Here is an 18,922-nt window from a genome sequence, read left to right on the forward strand (position 1 = left end):
ATCAGAAAAAAAGAGCATCACCATGGCAGAAATGCCTCTCCATGAAAAAAAAAACCCAGGCAGACATAGTTTTGTTCACAAGACAAATTTACATATTAAAGGCTGTATATGTCAATATTTGATAAACTCAATACTTGAGTTAAATGTCTGTGCCTGCTCATTTATTGAACAAAGACAGGTGGGTGCAGGCAGTTGCACATATGTATTCATTAATAGAAAGGGAGATATTCACAGACAGCCACAGCAACAAATAAAGGAATGAAAAGCATTTGGTTGGACTGTAAGCATTCTAACACTGTTCATCAAAAAAAAATACGGAGCCTTCCCCAGGCCTACATATATCCTTAACTTTAAGGACTTAAGTACATAAGTTAGAAGAGTGGAAGATGCAATCAGTGGAGAGAGATGCTTGCGAAGATGCTACAGCCCACTTGAGACACGATTAGGCAGACCTCTCTTCCTCAGCCACACAGAGAAGCTAATGTTCCTCAACTTGGTGGGATAAATTTCAGCCAAGAATTAGATTTGTGTTTATAGTGAACTAAAATGCCTTCTATGGAGTGGGCTTTCATTACCATAAATGCAATTAAGTTTTCAAGGATGTTCTTAGAATTAAGGACTGAAGCAGAAATTTCTACTTGTCCTTAAAATTAAAAGCTTAAGTGGACTTTCTGACTGAGGCATGTGGCTGCACTACTTAGATGAGCATCACGCACAATGGAAAAAGGTGCACAACCCAAATTCTCCTACATGCAATCTCTACTGACAGAATCAAGATAAACAGTCTCCTGCAGGAATTAATCAGTTTACAGGATGAAGACAAGCATTTGGGACAACCTACTTTTAGATACCAGACAAATAACCTTCAGGCATGCAAAGCAGCCATCAGTCTCACAGCTATCATCAGCAGGAACAGGGAACTGCTCACACCCAGATTCTCAGTGGCAACTAAACACTCAGATCAGCGAACCTCACAGTTTCCCAGAAACTCAGTTTTGAAAACAAAACTACCCATGAAATTCCTTCTAACTGATAAGCATGGTGGGTATGTGACTTTTCAAATCACCAATTTACCAATAAGTAAATTTACCAATAAATAAAAGCTGAGTGCTTCACAAAGATTAATGGTTTCATAGGTGCTTATCACTCATGAAGCTTACAGTACTCCCAAGTCTGTGGGCTGAGGAAGCCAAGTGGAGCTCACTCTGCATTAAAGGCAAAAATGAAAGAATTAATTATTAGGAGAGAGGACTGGCACATTAGTTCTGGTGGACCTTTCTCAGGGGAAAGACAGGGGAACTAGGGAGAAGCAGCTACTCTGTTCTGCCAGCATAATGCAAATCAAAAATCTGGCATAAAACTGAAGGCATTTTGAGGAAAAGTCTTTACATTTGCATTCTCCTTACAGTACTTACACATGCTTCCAAATTAAATGGGATAATGGGACCTCACTGTGGGACACATACAGATAACAGCACCAGTGAGAAACATGCCACTTGCCATTGCACTGAAAAACATGTCTTTTGGATAAAAAACCTGAGCTGACAGAGCCCAAGCCATGCATAGTTTACTCTGAGTGAGAAGAAAACTCTGTGCCTTTCAGTCTAGGTCACTACCACTGATAGCTATGCTTCCTAGAAGGAGACTCATACACAGCAACATAACTACATACACTGCCGTGTGCAACAGAACTTAAAAATAACACTGCCATAATTGAGGAGTTTAGATCATAAGAGCCTCCTGCCAGTCTACAATATTATGCTTAAATCTGCCAGTAGAACGGGGAACAACATAAATATTGCATCAGTGATTTGGAGCTTACAGTGTGTTACAACTTTGCTTCACAAGGAATACTTCATGCACTCTCCAGTGGGAGCTAATAGTAATTCAGCAACCCACTGAAGTGCTTTATGCTGAATAAAGGCAAATACCTCAGTGCCAGAAGGAAGAAGTCACTCCTTATATTCAGGTTATGAATAAAAGCATGCAGCTTCCTATTTCTGATTTGCTAGGAATGATGCAATGAAAACGCTCCAGCTCCAGTGCCGGGCAGCAGGGACTCAGCAGGCAGTGCTGCCATGGGAATCACTGTGCCTTCCATCCAAGAACACTATCTCTAAAGAAAAACCTTAGCTACTTATCTTGGTTGCTAATCACCACTTCTGGGAACACAACAATGCGACAGGAAAGGCTTCCCTTTTCTTCCAAAATCCTCAATTCAAAATGACAAAAAAGCAGCTTTAAGGATTTTTAAAACTTCCTCTTTCCAATTATTTTTCTGTCTCACAAATAAAACACAAAGACAGAAGCCCTGCTGATACCCCACACTGTGTCGAGAGCACACATCTAATTTTGGAGGCAGGGGCTCTTCTCATATGCAGCGTAAGTTATGCACACAGTTATGATATGCATCAGCTTCCCAAACAACCTAAGCAGGATGCACGCTGCAGTGCCAAGGGATAGGTTGGCTCCTCCTGTCTCCAGAAGCTCTGCTGGTCCCTTGGGTCTCAAGAGGCTGCTCTGCCCACCAAGGATATGCATGTGCCTGTTTGTTCTTCGTGCTCCTTCCCTGCACTCTGCAGGAACCTGAAGTTTTAAATAGGCTGTCCTGACATCTCCTCTCATGCACACACACACTTTGTCTCCCAAGGAGGAAATGAAGAGCCAGATGAAGGTGGGGTGGCATTTCTCAAACAAGCTCATAGGAGCTGCATGCGAGGCTCTCCATTAAATTACCAACCATCAGCTACAGTTAAAGTATTATACATGAAGTTCTTTGAAATGGTATGTTTTCACGTGGTGACCACCCATGAAGTCTCATGGTCACACATGGCCACCAAGGCAGTTCTTGAGGATGTCTTGTATACCAGCACAACTTTATGGGCATTTTACTGCCAGGAAAATGGGATGAGAAGTACCAGGGGGAACAGAGCGTTTACATAAGGGAAAAATCATCTCTGAGCCTTCCACAAGCACAAGTCCTTTGTGCCAGTGGTCTTGGTCCTCCTATGGTTTTTGTTCATTTCCTCATGGCGCTGTTGGAACCCAACACACACCTGTTCAGCAAGAGAGCACTTGCTTCATAAGAGGAACCTGATGAAAACCCCAGACAATACAGCTTAATCGCTGAGCAGCTTCTCTGAATCTTTTCCTAAGGGATGAGATTTGGTCTTGATTTAGCCTAAGTCAGAACTGCGTTTTTTACACAGTAGTAAAGCCTGAAAGGTACCGTAAAGGTACTGCTTTATGGTAGGAATCATGGGAGCTTCACCAATCATCTACATTATTTGCTCTTTATTAGTAGCCAGCAAAGCCTGGGAAAGAGTAAATGTTTCAGTCTGGTTTCCTGTACCCAAGAACTGCAATGAAAATTGCCCAAGCTCACTTTCCAACCACTTTTCCAGCAGGAGTGGCCCTGGGCAAAAACCCTGCTGAGCCAGGTAGACTCATCTCAGGCCACAGCCTGCATGACCACAGCACTCAGAGGCAGACAGAAAGAGCAGGCACTTGGCAAATCATCTCAAAGAACCAAAGGAAAGTAGGTGGAGCAACATCTTGTACTTAGTGTACACAGAAAGCAAAAATCTGACCAGGCTTCAGATCAGAGTTGCAGCTCCTGATTTGGCTCAAAAGAGAAACTCTCATGCATTTTAATAACTCAACTCTCTACAGCATATCATGGTAGATGGTATCACATATATTTCCTTTCCAGAGTGCTTTTAGTTGCTTATAAATTTGCCAGTTTTGCTTAGACCAAAGTCAAGGCTGTGGTTCCTACACATTTGCTGTACTGACACTTCGTCTCCTCCACAAGGGCCCAGAGGCAGCAAGCAAGCATTGCTCAGACAAGGCACTGCCCTTGTCATTAACTGGTCTGAGGGGCAACCAATTGTCTCACAACAGGGAAGGTGGAGTTCCCCTGAAGGTCCTTCAGTGGTTCTTTATAGATCTGACAACAGCAGTCTGGCTGTTTTGACTGAAGGATCAAGAAAACATGGGGTTTGCCAAGTTTTAATTTCCTTCTCCAGCTTTTCCTGTTGTAACTAAAGAGAAGCCTGTCTCCACTTCTTCAGAGGCTCCAGCCACTGCAAAAACTTTTTCCCTCACCATTCACAACTGTCTTGTGCTAGACAGTCTGTGAGTATATAAGTAATTAAAGAGACAAAAAATATTTCCAAATTTAAAATGGGAAATTCTAAATGAGTCTTTATTAAGTCAGGTCTTCAAAAAACTAGTCAGGTTTTCTTGGAAGTAAATCACTCCAGAGCAGTCAAAGTGCTTATTTGGTTTTAAGCCAAGCACACAGATAAGCTTGGTGCAATATCCTGTGAAAACCTGAGATTTCACCTGTGAACACACTGAGTTCGAATTTTGACTCCCCCTCGCCTGCACTGGATGCAGTCAGACATTTCTTGCTTGAGACCTTTATCTCACACAGATACAGAGCCATGCTCTCACAATTTTAGGTGTAAGGAACAAAGAAACAACCATCCCATGAAAGACCCATTCCCCCAAAATATCTATGTGCTAGAGGGGTACAACAAATCAGCCATCATTAAATTAGAAGTTACTTACTTTGACTCCAGTTACAGAAGCTGTCCACATGAAATACCTTGCTGGTTTCCTGAACACCAGCAACTGCATATACACCAGTTTGGTGCCATGCCATGGCACAGTTCACTACTAAGCTGCTGAGGGTTTCTGCTTCAGGTTTTTAGCTCTCAAAACCCAAACTGCTCATCTCCACAGGAAACAAAATCAAAAACCAAACCAAAAAAAACACACCAAAAAAATAAAAGCAACAAAAAAAACCAAACAACCCAAAATCCTAGGTTTAAATTCTCCCTCTTGGGTGGTAGGGAAGGGCATAAAAGGCAAACCATGGCAAAGCCCTTCATACTAAAGGACTGATCCCACCATACCCCTGCAAGCACAATTCCCACACTGAGATCAGCATGCACAGAGTCCAGGGTCAATGTTTTGTTCCATTTTTTGTTACAGAAATTGCTTAGAGCAAGGCCCCCTCATCTGCACTTTTGACAAATGTGGTTTGCCATTAAACTATACCAAGGCCCACGTTCTTTTCTCTGCTTCAATGACTTTTGAAGTCACTGTACCCTGGAAATAAGAAATGTGCACAGTGTGTGTTGTAATCAATATCACAGGAGAATTTTGTTCCACTTTACACAGAACTTAGCCTATGTCATTTTAATAAGAAATGTTTGGCATCTATAGGTAGATATAGATAGATAGCTGTAGCTATAGCTTTCTAATCTCTGTTTATGGACAAAAGAAGCCCTAGATCCAGCTCCCTACTCCATCTCAGCTGGGCAAACAGTTGGCAGGAGAGCATTGTATAGTTTAAAGAACACACACAATCCATAAATGCAATTCCTACCTGAGAAAAACCCATACTGTGCACTGACTGACACATCTCCTGAGGTCATTTTAAAAGCTACTTGTGTCCTATGGGTTTGTTTTGCTGTAGAGCTGTTCTTTAATCTCACAGTACCTATATATCAGGACCATGTACTATCTGTCAGCTAGTTGATGGACTGAGGCAGGGTGATGGAGAGCAGAAAGCAATGAGATTTCACTGCCTCTTGTCAGTCACTGGAAGAGGATACATGACTTTTCTCTAGTGGAACATGTAGTGAAAGGTTGCCCACCACCACACATGTGAAGGAGACAGCATGATGATGAGCTTTTCTGGATCTCAAACAATTTTGGCACACATTCAACACTTTGGACCTTGGTGCAAGAATATATCCAAACTGCTAGAAATGTCATAGTCACCAACAAGACTCACTCAAGGATGAAGGAAGAAGCCACAGATGAAGAAACAAGAATTTTGAGTAATGGTCTAGTCTCTTCTGAAGCTATATGAGACCACATTTCCCTTTTTTTAGTTGTTATTCAATGTTAACAAAAAAAAAAGAGGGACTTAAAAATAGTTCATTGCCACTTAAACACACAGAATAGTCTTCTGTTCCAAACTCCCCAGTTTTCAGACCGCAGATGTTCTCCCTTGCTACAATGAATTCTAAAGAGCCTGATGGTGCCAGGACCCTTAGAGCTTGCTTGGTTTATCACTACTTCTGTAGATTACATTTATAAAAACAAAGCAGGGCAGTCTAAATGAACTGCTCTTCTAGGAGCAAACACAAGCACCAACACTTCTTGCCTTGAAAGGAAGCATTTTCTGTATCTTTTTTGCATGTGACATGGCTTCACTTTTCAGACCTAAGCAACCTGAAATTTCCTATGCTGGGGCAGTCTACACTCCCAGAGCCCACCAGCAAACATGTAGCATTTTGTGGTTATAAAGAAAGCTTGCATAAAGCATGTTTGGAAATGAAGTACCCTGGCAGGAGCTCTGGGAAACATTTAATCCCTATGCCTCAGAGCTACAGGGGCAGAAAGAAGGGAACAGATGTAGAATTAAGTTGAACACAGAGTTCTCAGTTCCACAGTCACTGAAGTGAATGGGAGGAACGTAAAAAGGTAAGGGATTTATTTCAACCATAGGCTCATTCCCTCTATGTTGCTGCTAATGCAGACAAAAAAATTTTGCAGTTTTGCTTTTCAATGGCTGCTGTTTCCATGGGCACAGAGGTAATACTGGTCTGCACAAAGGCAACTCCTCTGGCTGCCCACAGAAGGCAACAGGTATTTTTATTAATCAGTATTATTACACTAGTATTCACTAATGTCTCCATGTGCAGCTACAGACCTTCCCCCAAAAAACATTTTGAAAAGTCAGCACGCTAGTTCTGTCAGTAGCAATAAATTCATATAGACACATGCCCAGAAAAGGCTAATTTTTTGCTTTATTTTTGCATGGTTGTGAGTGCTTGCTTTCTAAATGCACTCATATAGACCACAACATATGGCATACAGCTTTTGCAAGTATCACACTGTGAGGGAACACTGAGGGAGTTCACTGGGGGTGCAGCTGTTGTAACATCTCCAGAAACCAAGATCAGTGGCATCCTTCTTCTTTTCACTGTGTAAGATCATACAATGACATTTACTGCTTTTGTAGAAGAAACATCTGTGTCGCTTTTGTGTGCAAAGTGCATACAAACATCATATCATCATATGGGTACAAATGCAATTAATCCTAGCATTTTCATTAGCTTATGCAACACAAGTGACACCAGGCTGCTTCTGCACTGTTAATGCTCACACGTCAAGCCAAACCTGACCTATCAGAACTTAAGTATACTTGTACTTTATTTTGACTCATCCACTACCACTGATGAAAGCATCCTAGTTTCACAGCTAATCCAATTTTAAATTTATCTTCATTCCCATTCCCATGTAGGCCAATTCACTCCAGTACGCTTTGCTTGACATGATTGTCTTCATGACTGAAGATCTCCAAACATTTAAATGCCGATAAGAAAACATGCCTTCTTGCAGATGATGTCCACTTTAGACTGTGACAACTTCTATGTACTAATTTAACCGTTTGAGGTCTCTTCTTAAAAACCCTACATGCTCCAGCAGCATGAAATTACATTAAACAAAAAACAAAAAAAACTTTAAGCTAAAATTTAAGCCTGTATGTGTAGAAAATCAAATTAGTGAAAATCTTAGCATCATACAATCATAAGAATGGTTAGGGTAGGAAAAGACCTTAAGATCATCTAATTCCAACAACCCACCCATGGGCAGAGACACCTCCCACTAGACCATATTGCCTAAGGCTCTGCCCAGCCTGGCCTGGAACACCGCCAGGGATGGAGCATTCACAGCTTCCTCAGGCAACTTTTCCAATGTCTCACCACCCTCACAGTTCCTTAGGCTAACAAGCTGAGGGAAACAGGAACTCCTGCTGTCAGATGCAGGGCAGGTGTGTTTCAAGACTGTGCTTAGAGACCAAACCCGGAGCATTCAAAACCAGATAGTTTTCTGCCAGCATCAGTAGAAAGGGATTTGGTGCATGATCTGTAATGTATATAAAGACAGTAAACTCTCCTGTTTGGGATTCTCTAAACTCTGCATTGTCCAAATTAACCTTTAACAACACTGAGAGATAATTAAAGCAGGCTTATTGTCAGAGACATTCTTAAAATTCCTCATTGACTTCATTGTTTATAAATTATGTTGAATTTACACTCTGAGGTAGAAAAACTAAATACCGAGTACCATTTCTCTATGCATATGAACAACACACTTGCATATTTGCTGTAAAGGGTTATACAATAGATGGTGGGAGCTCTCTGCATTTTATGTCACCTTAATGAACTCAGCATAATTGTCTTTGTGAAACAATGGCAAAGAGCACAGCAGTACTTAAATACTGCTTCACTAAAGCAAGGACTGCTCTGGTAGTGTGCCAGCTTCCTATCTCCTCCAGGTCCTTCATGAATCTGTCTCTCCCTTTTTCAAAACACTTATTTTCCTACAAGATACAAAGCCAGGATCTCAGCTGATGTAAAATGGTGCAGACTCGTGTTGGGGGTTGGACTAGATGATCTTTTGAGGTCCCTTCCAACCCTTGGGATTCTGTCATTCTTGGGATTCTGTGATACTTACTAAGTCATCAGTCCCAAAGGGACATAAGTGTATCACAGCCTTCTCCATGGTCCACGCTCAGTTGTTGCAGCTGTCCAGCTCCCTCCAACACCCACCAGCCCCATATATCATGCAGTGAGATTCACTGGGTTTCATATCAAGAAATTCTGCAGTTCTCATGGCAACTTTCTAAAGCAAAATACTTTCTTTAATTAAATATGAAAAATTTATTAGCACAGCACTTGATTAATCTCTATGTTTATTTGATTCTACAGTTCAAATTTTTAGCACCTTGCAATACAAGTTACCAACACACAACTGTATTGAACAGACCAATAAAGTAAGGCAAGCAATATCATAGGGTAATCACTGATCTGTGAATGCTCAGTGGTTACTGTATTACCAAGGGAATGTGACAGGAAAGTTACAAAGAAATCATGCCTTTGTTGAAAGTTAAATTCATATCTGAAAATATCTTTCCAGAACTATCCACAGCAGGGTATACTTGTCATCCCTAATTTGGCAGCTATGGGCTTGGTTGATTGTGATTTAGAATTCAAATGTTCACTTTGTTAAGGGACAAAGGAGGGCCAACTCTTTTAAACCTGGAAGTTGAAGTAAGATTACATAAATTTGAGTCTTACAAAAGTAAAAGAGCCCTGGAATATGCCACTCCTTTCATCTTTAGTGGATTTCAAAGTGATTTCAACAGACTGTCTTACTGAGAAAGCAAGGCACAATGGTCTCATATGATGCAGTGACCATTTTTGAGCAACTACTGGGCTAGGAGTGGTGGTATCTTCATGCTTTGACTTTTAATCCAGCTCTGACACTGCTCGCACCAACTTCTGATGAAGCTGAGATAACCTGAGATACACTATTACATGACCAAAATTCTTGTTTGTCTTTAGACTTCTCTCTAGATCACCTACGACCTTTGCATGCTATATAAATGAATTGCAACCAGTATTTCACCTTCTTTCAGATGTGGCCATTATAAGAATGTCACTGACATTTTAGTCAAGATACTCTGTTTAGTTTGAAATATGACAGGAGCCTAATGAGGTTTTAACCAAAGAAAGGCAAATGCAAAGAAGCCTAAATCCAAATATATCTAGTAAAATTAAAGGAAAAAGCCTATAAAGTCTCTATAGAGAGCAAGTTGATGATAACTAAAGCTGAACACACCCTTCTTATCTGGAGCTCTAATGAGAGAAGCAATAGCAGGAGGACTGTAGCAGTAGAGATTCTGCTCTGGCTGCAGTACATTTACAGCAAGACTGAATACTATGGGAAGGGCACACTGACCACAGCTGCTAAACCCTTAGCTGCAGAAACAGGATCACACATGGCAGGGTAAGACAACATGTCCTGTGGTACATTCTCCCTCTGGTGCCAGGTGATACAAACCAGGTGATGAGCTGGCTATCCTACATGACAGAGCACCAGCTTCCCAAGCACAAGAGCCCTTGACCCACTGGGGCAGAACTAACTGTGGAATAGTACAGTCTCCTGCCTTCTCACCTGCCTTTACTTAGCACAAGGCAGGGTACAGCAACCCCCTTGTCCTTCTACTGTTGTATTCTTTCATTTTTTTATGGCTTACTACAGTATGGATTGCATAGTTCACCTAACAACCAGCCACTTATTTTGTTTCTGCTTGTGCAAACTGAATATAGAGGTCCTTCATACCATTAAATATCCATCAGTAAAATAAGTTGTTAGTGAAGGATTAACATATTCAAAATATGTATATGTTCTAAAATTAATTAATTTCTAAGTACAAGTCACTCATAGGACCATTGGTTAGAACAACCTAAAAGCCATGCTTGAGCAGTATAAATCAAATTAAATTAAATTAAAAACCAATTCTGAAGCTGTGTTTTTTTAAATGGTACCCCCATAAACCTGGACAAAATTATAAAACTAGGAATTACAACAAAACCCTGACTTGATATTCTTCTTCTTAATTTGAATTTAACTGGATTACACATGAATTACTAATTGCTGTTTCTAGTGACCCATGGTGATAATATGAGCTCTGTACTACAATGACCCGACAGTTAATTAGTTTGTATGAGCAGATTATGCAAAGTTTTATCATTAAGTGATTTAAACTCATATCGCCCTTGGTAAAGCAACACAGGAATAGTGTCTACGCATTGGTACAACCATAAAGTTTCAAAGAGAATCCATTAAAAGAAAAATCAATTGATTAAATGTAAAATGAAAACAAGGTCTGCAGAGTATTGGGTAGTAAATTTATTCATCCAAGCTTCAGAGTTTGTAATCATCAATTTAAACTATATGAAACAAGTATTAGTTACACTTCAGCTACCAAATAACTCAGCTTGTATATCACTTGCAATTAAAAAAAATCCAGGAAATTGGGAAGCATTTGCCTGAATGATCCTCATATCGAGCAACAGCAGCAATTTTGGCCACCTTAAATCACTCCAAAATGTGTTGTGGGATAAGAGGGAATAAGGTTATGAACATCACACTGCAGGAGGAAACAAAGAAATCACTCTCGGATGAAGTAGCTTCCCAACAAGCTGAGAATGTTTCTGAAGAGCTAATACCAGCATTGAACAACATAAAGCAACCAGAAAGAGACACAGATGCCACTGAAGATCATGTACCACTTAATTTACTGCTGTCCATCACTGTAGTATCTGATACAAGTAAAGAACAAAAAAACATCGGCTCTTTTCTTCATTCACCTTTTCAGGGCATGTTCTGAAATTTTATTTTGAGATTTTAATATTTATTTTTCTTGAACTTCTTAACAATTTTTTGGGAAGAGGGGAGTATTAATTTGGAGAAATCCTGCTCTCACATAGAAAGAATTTTCCTCCTATTAAAGAGGAGTTACATAGATTACAGTGTTTCTACATGTTTCATCTTTACCTAATAATCTTTAAAATGTGTTTCCTTGCTGAATCATTTAATCGAGACTGTATAGGGCTGTTTGTTGAAATTTTGGGCATCTCTACAGAGAAATGAGTCCAGGCTCCAGAGGAAATACTTGCTTGTCTAGAACAGTATGGAGTAAGAGTGGTAAGCCAAATGTCAGTTTTGCAGCCAACTATTAGGGACACATTGTCATGCTGCCAAATAACTGAGACAGCTGTTGAGCAATAACTGAAGGCCTGCCACTGGAAAACAGATGCTGGCTGGTCTTTGGTATGGAGAAGTGTGTGATCAGATGGTCAGGCCATGCTGAGGATCGGTAATCTTCATTTTTATTGCTTCTATGCCAGGAAGGGACATTTGATCTGCATGTCCTTCCTGGCAAAGCTCAAACAGCAACCCTCTCACACAGGCCAGTCTGATGTGGCCTGAGCTGTTTGGCTTAGTAAGTCCCTCAGGGAATATTTCCACTTCACTTTTCTATTTCTCAGGTGTGTGTACATCTTCCTAGCTTCAGATTTCCATCAGTGTTCATAATGAACATACACTTCCAAAAATTACCTTTCCTAATGACTTTACTGACCTTATATCTGTCAGGATCCATCAAGACACTTAGAAGACAGGAGCAGCCAGGATGACTTGAAAATGACCTGAATACTTGGTAGTGTCTACTAGCTTCTCCAAACCACAGGAGTCAATTGCCTGTAAATCCAGCACATTGCTGGCAGCTAGGAAGCTTTTCCCAGGACAAAGTGTGTCACACCCTGCACTTGTCACCTGTAAGTTATGTACCAGCTGCTCCCAGATCCCTGTGCTGCAGGTCAGCCTTACCACCAGTGCTGGCTCTGTGCAGAGCTGGGCTCCTGCCCAAGCAGACTGCTCATTTCATCAATGCTTCATATAAGTGCAGTTCTGCAGCCTGGGCTGCAGGAGCATAGCTGATGCCCTACAGGATGGTAAATCCTCCCCCAGGGCAGCTCCAGCACACCTTAGCAGCATTTGAGAGGCCATCCTGCCTCCAGAAGGGCTTACTATGTCTGCCTTGGAGGCAGCCCCGCCAGGCCTGAGCTGCACTCTTAAAAGATAAATACTTATTTCCGCACTTTTTAGCACTGCAGTTGCCCAGCCCCTTGTTGCCTCTGACCTTACAGGAATTTTTAGTTAGTTGCCCCTACAGCCCCCTGGAGAAGAGAAAACAAATAACCAAAAACCTATGTGTCATGGAGCATCACAGCCATACAGTTTATGATGCCATCTGCCCAGGTGCCACTGGACTTTAACTTCTCCCAGGGAAAACACCAGAAACAAAACATACAAGAACTTGTGCACTCACTTGACATTACTCATATAAGTAACAGGGTACGTCGTTCATTTGCTCTTAGTCTTACAAAGATGCCTGTACTTCATTGAGTACAGACCTCTGAAGGCTGATAATTTCCAAACCCACCTCCTGAAAACAGTGTCAAAGTCATGCATTTCTTGTTAGATACTATGCCCTTAAAACGTATTGCTGGCTTTGAAAACTCCATACAAAGTGTATATCTGCAAATTGTTTGTAATATTCGAAACCTGCCCTACAGCCTGAGTCTGAAAATTGCACACAGTTGAAGTCTGCCTCTATTAGTCATTGCCTTCAATAAGGCTATTCATACAAAAAGTCCATGGCAGGTTTAGGGCTTTTGTTAATATGTGTGTATATATACCTTTTTACTTTTAAAAATGAAGAGAGATTTCAGAATAAGCATGAAGATCATAAAGTGGGTAAAGATTTTTTTAAAGCACCACCAAAGTGCAATCATGCTGGAAGAAGCTGACAAATTTCAGCAGCTCTTTTTCATTAAAGTACATTACTTGAAACAACATCCCCCAAGGCAAGCTCTGTGAGAAGTTTGCCACTATGGGAATATACTCATGTGAAAGAAATATAGCACAATCTAGCACATTCATAGAAACGTCACTTTTAAATATAAAGTTCATTATTCATTATTAAAAGAAATGGACACATATGTGAGAAAAACACCCATCTTGTGGCTACATGCCTGGCAGCAGCTTATATTCTTTGCAGAGTATTTTACATCCATAATAAATATGAAAGAGACATGTATATATCTAGCTTTTAGGATGTTTCTTCAGGTTTATCATTGTTGGGAAATAGCTGATTCAAGGAGAAAAGAAAGCTACATTTATCATGTAAGTTAAAGTGCCAGGAAATTCAAAGCCATGGGAACACTGGACAAGTTGAGACACACATGGCAACGACTGTGTTACACTGTAAGACACATGGTATGCCTCCTCACCCCCCTGGTCCCCAGTAACAGAGGAGCATTGTCAAGAGCTTGACAAAACACATTTCATAAAATAAAGTGGTGGAAGTGTGATTTCATTACAATTGCAGCAGTTCACTATGCAAGGTATTGCCTCAGCATTCTGTGAGGTATTATTCTGGTCTCTTCTTCGAAAGTAGACAGAAAGATAAATGGATATTAATAGCACTGATGCACCAGCAAGTTATCAGAGTGCATTTATGTTAATTGCTGTTGTATTTCTTAGCCGACAGCAGGACAGTGCAAACACTGAAAAGCAGTTGCTTGAGCCAGAATATCCATATTTAACCAATACATCAGGTTAACACTCAGATTTTTCTTCTGTAGGATATTCCCACCATTGAAATTTACAAATAACAGGTGCTCTGAAGTTTTCCATAGTAAAAGCATTTTAAAGAATGTCATTAACATTTTCAAAGCCCTTTTTTTCCTAAAATTGCACAAGTGTAAAGCCTTGATGGGCTATGCAGTGAGATAGTGGTGGTAGTTCTTCCGGTTCCAGAAGTTTCTCAAAGGAAGGGCTGCAAGCATCTTCTGTAATGGAAACCTTTAAAGAGCTTAAAAGTAGGCACTGCTAGGAACTGCTCCTCCTATAAGACATAGATGATAAATCAGTTAATCTGGGAAAAATACATACTCAACAAAGATAGGGAAAGCTTCTGACCAAGAGCCACTGACCTCTCAAACACACTGCTCCTGATTAGAACGGGAGAGAAGACTTTGTTACTGTGTTGTTTTCTTGTGATGCTGAAGAGGTGTGAAGTGCAGAGAGGCAGAGGCTGAATTTTAATAGGAATTACATCTAAACTCAGCTCATCATTAAAGACAGAATGTAATCACCTAGTACAGCTAAGGACACCTGAGGAAGATGGTGAAAAAACTCTAAAGTTGAAGTGTTGAAGTGACAGCTATATTGCCATGAGAACAAAGCCACAGGAACAAATCTCTGCCATAGCTAGATCCTGACACATTAGGGACCTTGAAAAAAAAAAAAAAAAAAAACAAAACAAGGGAGATGTAAAAGCTTCAGTCATTCAGTCACTCCCCTACATTTTAATGTGCAAGACCAAGGCAGAATAAGTATCACAGATGCACAAGCCTAAGCATAAACCTGCTTGCTGGAACTATGGACTGTTTCTCATCCTGAGCATAAGTTCTCTTGCTTAACTGACAAGGAGAAGCCTATTATCTCAAAGCACTGAAAATCCAAGACATTCCCTTTGGCCTGAATGAAAAAGGTTCAACCAGTACAAATTTTGTAGCTAGCTGACAAGTACCTTGACATTTCGGACTGGAAATCAAGTACATTTTAAGCACAGATCCTGCTGCCAACAAGCATCACCACAGCAAAACGCAAGCAGATAGGCAGACAAATTCATGTATGTATCATGAAGGAAACCTTGATAAAACGTGTTTCACTTTTCCAGATACCTTGAGCAGACTTACAGATTAATCAATGTAACTTCAAATCCCAGAAAGATATCAAATAAAATGAATTGCAAGAAGTACTTAAGCAGACAACAAAAGTTATAAGCAAACATGACTCATACAACATACCCAAAAAAAACAATTTTAACCACAGGATGGGAACTATGGAGAATAACGAAGTAGCAGCTTTACTCGGTTTTGCCTTTAGTAAGTGTTTTAATACTCGTATGGAAATTTATTATAGGACTATCAACCAAGGTTTGAAACTGTTCAGTTTAGTTTATGAATATCTGAAAAAAAAAACCTCACACAAGCAGTGCTTCACTGTCAAAAAGGAAAGCTGAATTAAGTGCAAGCACCTGCTTTCATTCTGAGATTTTTCAGTATTTTCATTAATAGTTTGGTATGGTAAAAGATAAAACACCAGGTCTGAAGAAAATATAAATCTGGGAAGGTACAACAGATTCTTTAGAGGAGAAATTTAGGATGCAAAGCAATCTTGAGAGAGAGGAAAGTTTGCCTGAGAAAACGAGGATGCACTTCAACAAATATAAAGTAGTAGAGATGATGAAATGTGCCAACCACATATACATATATACATCTAAGCAGCTGTCAGAAGACATAAGACAGGAAACAACTGGAGAGGGTCTTCAGAATAGGATTTGGGAATCACAATGGATCACAAACAATGCAAGTAAAGAATATTTTGCTTTTGTGAAAAAGCAAATATCAAAGGGGTATATATAAACAGGAGTGCTGCTTATAAGACAGCTGAAGTAAACCTTCTGCTTTGCTGAGAAGTGCTAAGGCTCCCACAGCTGGAGAACTGCAGCTGGATTTAGGTGCAGTATCTAATATAAGAACAATGCAGGCCAACTGGAAGGAGTTCAGATGAAAAGAATTATCACCAGAGGTCTTGAAACCTATCCTTGGAGGAAAGTTGGGGAGAAGCAGAGTTGTTTAGTCTAAAAATAAAGACGTCTGAAGGGAGACACGATAGCAATCTTCAAGTATAGAAAAAAGGCTGCTAGAAAGAGAAAGGAAATAAGCCCTTTTCCATGTTTTCTAAGGGTAGGACACATAGGAATAGGCTGAAATGGCAACAAGGGAGACTGAGGTTAGGCTTTATGAAGCCCTTCCTAATGGTAAGGATAGTTAAGCCCTGGAAGAGTTGGCCTGCAGAGATCCTGTGATCATTATTGTTTAAGCTTTTTAAGGACAGCTACATAGACATTTTTCTGAAATGTCAGTTATATCTGTATTGTCTTGGGGCAGGCAGGTGGACTGAATGACCTCTCCTTTACAGCCTTCTTCCCTTTCAACTTTCACTGTAACTATGAAAAATACGTGTGATTGAAATATTAACATGTTTGAGTTCCTGGCAGACCATCTCTCTTTGAAAATGTATGAGTGCTCACTACACCAGTGCTCAGTGCCTTCACAGCATCACCTCTGAGCTTTGGTACACGGACCAAGGCAGCAGAGGGGAGTGCAGCAGAATTCACAGGCAGACCCCAGTACAGTTTCCAACAGTAATTGGCTTCTATTCTGGAATAAAAAGGAGATAAAGTGACAACCTCAATCTCTCTTCCTCCCCAAGGAACAGGTATACAGTGTTTGCTGTCCACCACCCCAGCCCAGAACCAGAGGCAGGGAGATCGTGGCAGGAGTAGAGCTTGTCACTGTGCCACACTGCCCAAGAAATATTTTCATTGTAGAATCATAGAACACTTTGAGTTCGAAGCTCATCTAGTTCCAATCCCCTGCCATGGGCAGGGACACCTTCCACTAGACCAAGTTGCTCAAAGCCCTGTCCAACTGGCCTTGAGCCTTCATTTTAGTACAATAGCTTTGAAAATAAGACTTTGTCAGTAAATAGCACAAGCAGGAAGACTTGGTCCATTTTCCACTACATATTTACCCAGAGGATTATAAAAGCTCCGTGTACATTTTGGACCAGTATTTTGTTCTCTTGTGGGAGTGCAGTAAAACACCAGCTGCTGTTAATGTACCTTGGTGAATAATCACACTCAGCTAATTTTCAGCTATGAATGATTAAGTACTTCATACAGTATGTGAGCATAAAGAGCCATTTCCTCACACTTAAAATGTATTTGATTTGAGAACCCAGTGGAGCAAACCCACCCCATGCCAGTATAAGGACAAGTTGCAAAATTAGGTAATTACTCTTCTGCATCCGTGTTTTACTGCGACATACAAATTCTGCAGGAAAGCTGTGACACCCTACACAAACCAACATTCCTGCAATGCGATTCCACAGCAGACTGTAGGCACTGCATGCTTTTACCTTCGACTTGTCAAGCATTTATTGCACTTCACAGCTTCCAGAAATACCTCTAGAAAATGTGAGCATAGTTTACAAACAGGAAACAGTCTGAATTCATGGGGTGACTTTAGATCTAATTTTGCAACAAGCCTTATTTGATACTAGTACTTGCACCTGCAAACTGGTCTCTGGATGTCAGTAATTGCCAACTCACACTGTTAGTCCACAGGAAGACAACTCCTATTGCTTTAGCACAGACCCAGGTCTGGGTTTTCAGCCTCAAGTTAAACAAAACCACACACTTACAAAGTTCTATTATGAAAGAGACATTTAACATTCTCCTGAAACTAGGAAAGTCAAATATCCCAGCAGTCTAGAGGGAGCTCAGCTCTCTACTCCTTCATTTGCTCTAGCTTTCCCTGTGAATACATGTTACTAAACAGGAGTGAGGACTGTGGGCTTGGCCACTAAAACCAAGGTTTAACCAAGCATGGTTATGTATTGCTTGCCACTACAGAACAGTAAGAAAGATGTTGTATCAGTTTACTACTGATAGGCATTTTGGAGGTCACCCCTCACAGAAGGGCTATCGCAGTTATGAACGGTAGGTGGTCATACTTTCGTGAGTGGTTTTGGTTACCCTCCATTCCCAAGAAGCTCCTCTGTATGACACATGGAATACAGCTACAAGCATGGACTTTCAGGAAATAGCCGTTCTGATTCTGTACCGCCAAACAGAGGTCTATACATATGATAATAACAATTTACTTTTTATAGAATAATAATACGCTTGGGTAATTCCTGTGCCAACAGATCAGCGGCTACTGTTTCCACTTGGAGGTTATGAAAGATTCTGCCCTCACCCCTTTCCAATGGCCTGTTGTTCCAGAACAGCTGAATGTTATTTTTAAGCTATAAAATTGTAGGAGAGTGGCTGGGCAGCTATTATTAACAATCATACAGAATTCTGCATAATATGTGCCTCAGTCCACTTTATATTCTACCATTCAGACAGCAGAGAAAGCACAGACTGGAATAATTTACAGTCAAGGGACATTTTGCATATATAAAAGATACATCTATTTGAACAAGATGGGTTCAAATCGTGGTCTCTGTTCAAAGGAAACTTAAATATAAGTCAATGAGAACAATGTCTGTGAAAATAGGCCCTGCCTGGCTGCCTTCAGAGCATAACAGCAAGTTTATTCTTTCAAAAATTCCTCAGTGTGCAACTCAGGACTGGTTCTTTCAATCTTCAGGTTCTCCACTCCCTTGATGGTCCAGCTGCAGTTATTACTCCAGCTGTCATTTTCCTGAATATAATGAGTTTCTCTGCCTTTCTTTACTTGATTCTCACCTGCACCCTGTTCATTTCCAACCTGCTTTCTGACAATGGCATCCTCCTCCCCTTGTCCATCTGTTTATGACACAGAACTTGAAAGCAAGT

The 18,922-nt window shown here is 40.6% G+C and overlaps 1 protein-coding gene across 1 annotated transcript in view; it reads right to left on the reverse strand.

The window, feature by feature from the left end:
- RBMS3 (RNA binding motif single stranded interacting protein 3) overlaps nt 1-18,922 on the reverse strand; it is a 707,098-nt gene that overhangs the window by 541,765 nt on the left and 146,411 nt on the right. The window lies entirely within an intron of this gene.

This window comes from Melopsittacus undulatus, chromosome 1, assembly GCF_012275295.1.
Source record: "Melopsittacus undulatus isolate bMelUnd1 chromosome 1, bMelUnd1.mat.Z, whole genome shotgun sequence".
Taxonomy (NCBI): Eukaryota; Metazoa; Chordata; class Aves; order Psittaciformes; family Psittaculidae; genus Melopsittacus; species Melopsittacus undulatus.